The sequence below is a fragment of the Quercus suber genome, unplaced genomic scaffold (assembly GCF_002906115.3).
Source record: "Quercus suber isolate HL8 unplaced genomic scaffold, Cork oak 2.0 scaffold_715, whole genome shotgun sequence".
Taxonomy (NCBI): Eukaryota; Viridiplantae; Streptophyta; class Magnoliopsida; order Fagales; family Fagaceae; genus Quercus; species Quercus suber.
In genome coordinates, this window is record NW_027070156.1 from 265584 (window position 1) to 272609 (window position 7026).

The following is a 7026-nucleotide window of genomic DNA, read 5'->3' on the forward strand; positions in this document are numbered from 1 at the left end:
AAAAAAAAAAAAAAAAAAATCTCTGTGCATGCACGTGAGCACATGCTTAGAAGCTAGTACATATCTACCCGGTAAATTTAAGGGTATTTTGGACATAAAAATTAAGGATCCAAAACAGAAAGAAGGCCCTTAAATAATAATAGTATAGATATAGATGAAAATCGGTTGATATGGACCAAAACCAGGAGCAAATAAGAATTTTTTTTTAATAATATACGGGTTCCTAAGATAGATCTAATATGAACTAGTCAGAAGATGTCGTCTTTAAAACAAATTGAGCCTTACATAAGGTCTAAGAAGAAATATCACGATAAAAGAGCTCATGGAAAAATGTTTTTTTAAAGGGAAAAAAAGAAAAAGAAAAAAAGAATGAAGGGCTTTTTCTTTGGCTAGTGATTTAAAATAAAATAAAATGACGATCCACAATCTAGTGATTACTCCCATACTGATATGGCACAAACACATACGAATACTATCATCCAATGAAATTACATTCATGGCAAGTAAATAACATCTTCATTCAGCCCATCACATCCTACACCTTAAGACCCATGTCATTTCACTAAAAACTAAAATGTAATAACTACTCGCGCGTTTTGCTGAAAGATACACCACTGGATACCAAAATGATTGCACGCTTATGGCCACCATCGCCATGATATTTGTACACAGTTAATATTCTATCATAAAAGAAACGCATAAAATAAATCATTTATACAAATTACAAAGTTAATATATGATAAGAACTTGAAAAGGGGTGGGGGAGTCTGGATTGGGAATGGAGAAAGAAGACAAGTGAAGCCTTACCATATCTTGCCCAATGATGATATATTCCAGTTATATTTCGCTTTTTCCACTCCTTCAAGTCAAAAATATTCATGCCAAATGCCCAACCACAAACATTTGGATCAAAATTCTCAGAGATCTTTAGATTAGAGAAATTGAGATACTTATCAAACCTATGGAAGCTTTCCTTGCATTTCTCCACTGCACCATTTAACAACCCTTGCAGATCAATGGACCAAAGAGGCGTGAGATCCTTCTGAACTACAATATCATCAGATTCTCGTCCAGCTTTGGGTAAACTTCAGGAAAGTAGAACCTTTGATGATTCAACATGGACAAATATTTTGGGTTCCTGTATTTAAGATTGTCTTCCCCAGCAGATATGGTAGTAGGATGGTTTACTTAAAAATAATATTCTTTAGTTCTTGCAGATTCAAGTTGGCGTAGAACAGAACAGTATGAGGAATTCAGCCACTTGAAATCATCAATGTTCTCAACTTGGATTGTTGCCTTCATAGGAGGGTTGACATTGCAATTATTTAGGGACTGTTTTAGCAGCTAGCTGAATCAAGAGAGCAGTCTTTTTCTTCAGTGCAGTTACTTTCTCTTCAACTGAACCATGGCTCTAAACGTCCATGCAACTATGTTACAGTCGTACAATTTGTCTTTTGCTATAGAGAGAATGTGACCCATTGCTTTTGCTTGATCAAGGGCACTGGAATTGGAACAGTGGAAAAAACTGCATGAAACCAAGAGCAAAAGTATGCCTGGTAACCAGGACAGCAAACAAAAAGCAGCAATACCTTGGGTGAAGCTCAGCATCGGAATTCATACCTGTTACCTCCAAAATTTTCTCTCTTCATACTCCAAGACAATGCAACTAATAATCTCAAGTGGTATGGGTTGCAGATTGCAGAAAACATAAACAACCCAGTTTACAACAACGAACTTACATGCTCTTTGCCACAAGGGTTTGCCTCTTACTCTAGTGAGCCTTATCATCGTAATTCAAACAACACCCCTATCTTGGAGCCCGATTTCATTTGCGCTGAAGAAAATGGAAGACATTGATATGTAACTGGTATGAATTCCAACTATTATTGGATTCCTGGTTAAACCCTTGTTAAGGATTCTTTTATTCAACTTTTGGATACTCTGAATTTGATCCATTTACATTCTCTCAACCCTACTGTTCCTATAATTGAGCATGCTATGCTGATCAATGTAAAGGACTCCCACCCAATCATCTTGGGTGAGAGTCTTTACTACCTTGGAGGTTGCTTACCATCCAACTGGGCTTCTTCCATGAATGTAACAACTGGTCAATGGATTTCAATCTCTAACCCTCCATATCTGCCCAAATATGAGTTCTGTTTTTTCCGTCGGTATGAAGTATCACAATCCATATATAGTAGTAGGTTATAAGGATCCTACAAACCCGATTCTTCAACTGTTTAATGTTTCCACAAACCAGTGGTTAAGCCAAAAATTTCAATGGCCAGATTCATAACCCTCCTAAAAATCAACCGGTAGCAGTTGATTCTAGGTTCTTTTGGTATGATGCTGTAAAACAAAAGTTCGAAGGATATAACCTCTTTTCTGGTGAATGTTACTTGGCTGAGGCACATACACATGACCATGGCGCACTTTGAGCCCTGCCTAGCTTTCATAAGTGGTGGTGATGATGGAAGTTTAAACTTTTGTTTACAGTGGCTATCCCCAACCAAGATAAATGGACTAGGCAGTGAAATCCTAGTCCATTTATCTTGGTTGGGGATAGCCACTGTAAACAAAAGTTTAAACTTCCATTATAACTACCACTTATGAAAGCTAGGCGGGGCTCAAAGTCTCCAGCACCATGGTCATGTGTATGTGCCTCAGCCAAGCAACATTCACTAGAAAAAAGGTTATATCCTCCAACCCTTTGTTTTACAGCATCATACCAAAAGAACCTAGAATCAATTGTTACAGGTAGATTTTTAGGAGGGTTAAGAATTTGGCCATTAAAATTTGGTTGAAATTTTTGAATTATCTACTGGTTTGTGGAAACATTAAACAGTTGAAGAATCGGGTTCTTAGGATCCTTATAACCTACCACTATATATGGATTGTCATACTTCACACCAACGGAAAAACAAAACTCATATTTGGGGCAAATATGGAGGGTTAGGGATTGAAATCCATTGACCAGTTATTATGTTCATGGAAGAAGCCCAGTTGGATTGTAAGCAACCTCCAAGGCAGTAAAGACTCTCACCCAAGATGATTGGGTGGGAGACCTTTACATCGATCGGCATAGCATGCTCAATTATTTGAACAGTAGGGTTGAGAGAATGTAAATGGATCAAATTCGGAGTATCCAAAAGTTGAATAAAAGAATCCTTAACAAGGGTTTGACCAGGAATCCGACAATAGTTGGAATTCATACCAGTTACATAGCAATGTCTTCCATTTTCTTTAACGCAAATGAAATTGGGCTTCAAGATGGGGGCGTTGTTTGAATTACAATGATAAGGCTCACCGGAGTAAGAGGCAAACCCTTGTGGCAAAGAGTGTGGAAGTTCGTTGTTGTAAATTGGGTTGTTTGTGTTTTCCGCAATCTGCAACCCATACCACTCGAGATTATTAGTTTCACCGTCTTGGAGTATGAAGAGAGAAAATTTTGGAGGTAACAGTGGCCCAGACCCTAATTGTAGTTGTGGTGGTGACATTAGTATTGCAGACCGTGCCGGAAACATATTTTGACACCTTCCTTGTGGCCGAGCTGATGATGATTGCAATGGTGATGGCGATGGTGATGACGAACCCTCAGAAGAGTGTGGGGTGGTCCAAGAACACTCCATGTGAAGAAGGAAAGGAAGTGCTCGAATTGCAAAGACTCTTGGAAATGATGGAAATACAAAATGCATGTTAGTTTATATATAGCAAGTGTATAACTTCACCCAATATCTTTTTATTAGACGTGAATTTTTTTTTACGAATTCACTGGTAGAATACATTTTCTTCTTATATTCCCTATACTTGCAAAATTTCTAAAAGATTGGAAATCAATAACAATGTCATCAATTAATTATTTAAATTGCAGGTTTTGTAATATAAAATTATAAATAAAAAAAATTTATGAATCATATAATAAATAACATTCAATTGACACAAAATTTGACACGTGCCAAGAGCATAAAAAACATACGGTTAGATTTTAAAAATATGGAGCCATGTTAGTTTTTTTTAATGAAAATTATAGCCTTAAGCTACAACTAAGTTTGTAGCCAAACTTTGTCCCCTATATAATGCATGTATATTTGAATTGTAATGAACCGAAAGTCCAAGATGGTCTTTTGCAGAGAGACAAGCATGAGACTTCTTTTTTTTAACCAAACAAAAAACCATCAGAAGGATTTTGGTTTTGGTTTTGATTTGGATGGGGGATTAAGAGATTTAGTTGATACTTCTTTACTCCACTTCTGAGAGTAGAGATAGAGCAATATAGAAAGGGATTGAGAAAAGCAGCTGATCTTTTTTGAGAAAGAGAATTCCAGGGGGAGGAGTAGGGTTACAACTTACGAGGGGCTTACCACCACGCACCATTGGCGTGATGGTTATTCCACAAGTATAAGTACTTGTGGAGTATTGGGAAGGGGGGAATAAGGGTCGGGATTCAAGTCTCTAGGAAGGAAAAAACCAAATCTAGATACCATATATATATACACACGCAAAAACTTTTTCAATCATCACAAAGTCTAAACTATGTCTTTTTCTCTCTTTGACGAGAAGGCCCAGTCCACGAACCCTACATCCAGCCTATGAGCATATAATATATTATATTTTTCCTTTCCTATGTGAGACTAAGGATTTTCACTACCTTTAATAAAATTTCAAGTGAACACATTACGAATCAATTTATTATTCGCTTCATACTATCTTTCTAACAAACTTTGCATGCCAAACTTAATCAAATGGAGTAAGTTGCAGCGCCAATTTATTATGTAGACGTACCAAATTTAAATCAGTCAACTAAATTACACTAGCTAACAAGCAATAACAATTTTAAGAACTTAATAATATCTAATGCATGAATATCGTTCCGAAACCCGTTTCGGGTTATCTAGTAAAACGAAATATTTCAGTATATATATATATATATATATAATAACTAATAGCTGAAATGTTTGACTTTTTGTTGACCCCATATTATAAATTTATCATTCCAATTAAATTGAGTAAATATTATATGAATCAAAACTGAGTAACTCACAACTTATTGAAATAAGGCATGAAGGGAAAAAGAAGAAGAAGTAGTAAGTAAGTTTTAAATCCAAAACGGAACGAATAGATGCTCTGAATTTACTGCTCTATTCTGTCCATTCATCAATTCAACTTACCAAAGCATGGATAAGTTTGTTGAGATCAAATGACAGAAATTTTCATTGAACAAGAACAGCAAAAAAATTATTGCATCTAGAATTTATTTATTCTATATTTATAGATACACACATACCCAAATCAAAAATCCCAAGCATGAAGAAGACAGAGACAACTCACCTGAAGGCGAGTCGGGTCGGAGGCGGCAGCGACGGGACAGAGAGGTAAGAGTTTGAGAGAGTTGAGAGCACCAAAGAAGTGGATCGGCGGCTTGGGAGTTCGACGAAGTGGGTCGGCTGGCGGGTCGGTGACGTCAAGCTTCGGTGGTCGGTGACGTTGAGGATCGAGTCGGGCCGGCGGCGGTGAGATAGAGAAGTGAGAGTTTGAGAGAGTGAGCTTGAGAGAAGGTGAGACAGAGGTGAGAGCTTGAGCGAGTGAGTTGAGAATGAGTCTGAAAGAGGCACGGTTTGGAGAATAAAAGAATAGAAAGAAATATACAAACAAATATTATTTTAATCCAGCTGGAGAGGGGCGTTTGGCAGAGTAGTTTGAGATAGGGTTTTTGTAATTTGATATGAGATTTTTGTAATTTTTTGAAATATTTGTGAGTAAAAATGTGTGTGAAAATGTGTGTAATGTTGTTTAAAATGTAAAAATATGAGTTTGAAATTAGAGACCAAACAGGCCCTAATTTTTTTTTTTTTTTAACTACTGTGCACAGCTATATATATAACTGTGCACTATAGCAATGAAGGTAAAAATTTTACCTTTACCTTCACTATTGCAACTCTTTTTTTTATGTGTAGTGGTGCTAAAAATAGCTTTTTAGCACAACTGCTGCTAATGCTTTAAATTGCAGCCACATTTATATTTTAAAACATCGAACAATTGTGCTTTCTCAATATATCTATTCACAATTACACTTATTCCGAACCGGTGCCAGTGTGCCTATAAATAGGCATCCCTCATTTCATTTTAAAAAGTTAGTTTTTTTCATTCATTCATAAAAGTCTTCATAGAGAGAGAGTGACAAAATTCTATTCATTGTGCACAGAGATTATAGTGCCTCTTCCATGTGTTGTTCATCATTTTATTTTTGTTCAGTTTTATATCAACCATTTTATATTCATTTGGTCTATAGGTTTTACTTTATTTCTCTTATACATTGATACAAATCTGTACATATATTGTTTATTGATCTTATTCACAAAATCACAAAAGTAAATTATTTGTGTAATAATATCCAATAATCTTAAGACAAATTTTCCTTAATTTATTTTTGTGATTTCTGTGGAAAGTTTTTGTGTATGCACTAAATAAGTTTTAAGAAATTATTTTATGATTACTACCGCATACCCTTGGTGCGGTGGTCACTCCACAAGTATAAATACTTATGAGATGTCTGCTTGCGCTGTTTGGAATATTGCACAATATATATATTATGTATAGCAATAACTGATTGCACTATTTGATAAACCTTTTGAAAAATTTTGTTAACATTTGGTTATTATTAATTTATTATACATTGTAGTCGTTTTTTTTTTTTTTTTTTTTTTTTGAGGGAATATACATTGTAGTTGTTATATAACTGTTGCAATTGTATGATATATATAATCATATATATAATCATCATTGTTATAATACATTATATGAATTTGGTAGATTTTCTATCAGTTTTTGTGGTATAATATACACTATATAATATATTTAAATACTTTTGGATTGTTTTGATTCGTAGGAAGGAGAATGTAAAATTGAAGTATAATAGGATCCGTAAAGCGTGTAAAAAAATTGTTTATTATGATTGTTGCTACAGTTGGTGTAGCTTCATTCCTGGACCTTTTCATTATTTAACAAAAAAAAAAAAAAAAAAAAAAA

At 35.1% G+C, this 7026-nt stretch overlaps 1 pseudogene; it reads right to left on the minus strand.

Annotated features, from left to right (window-relative positions):
• Positions 1-721: 721 nt before the first annotated feature.
• Positions 722-1618, minus strand: LOC136064608 (probable galacturonosyltransferase 3; annotated as a pseudogene).
• Positions 1619-7026: the final 5408 nt, after the last annotated feature.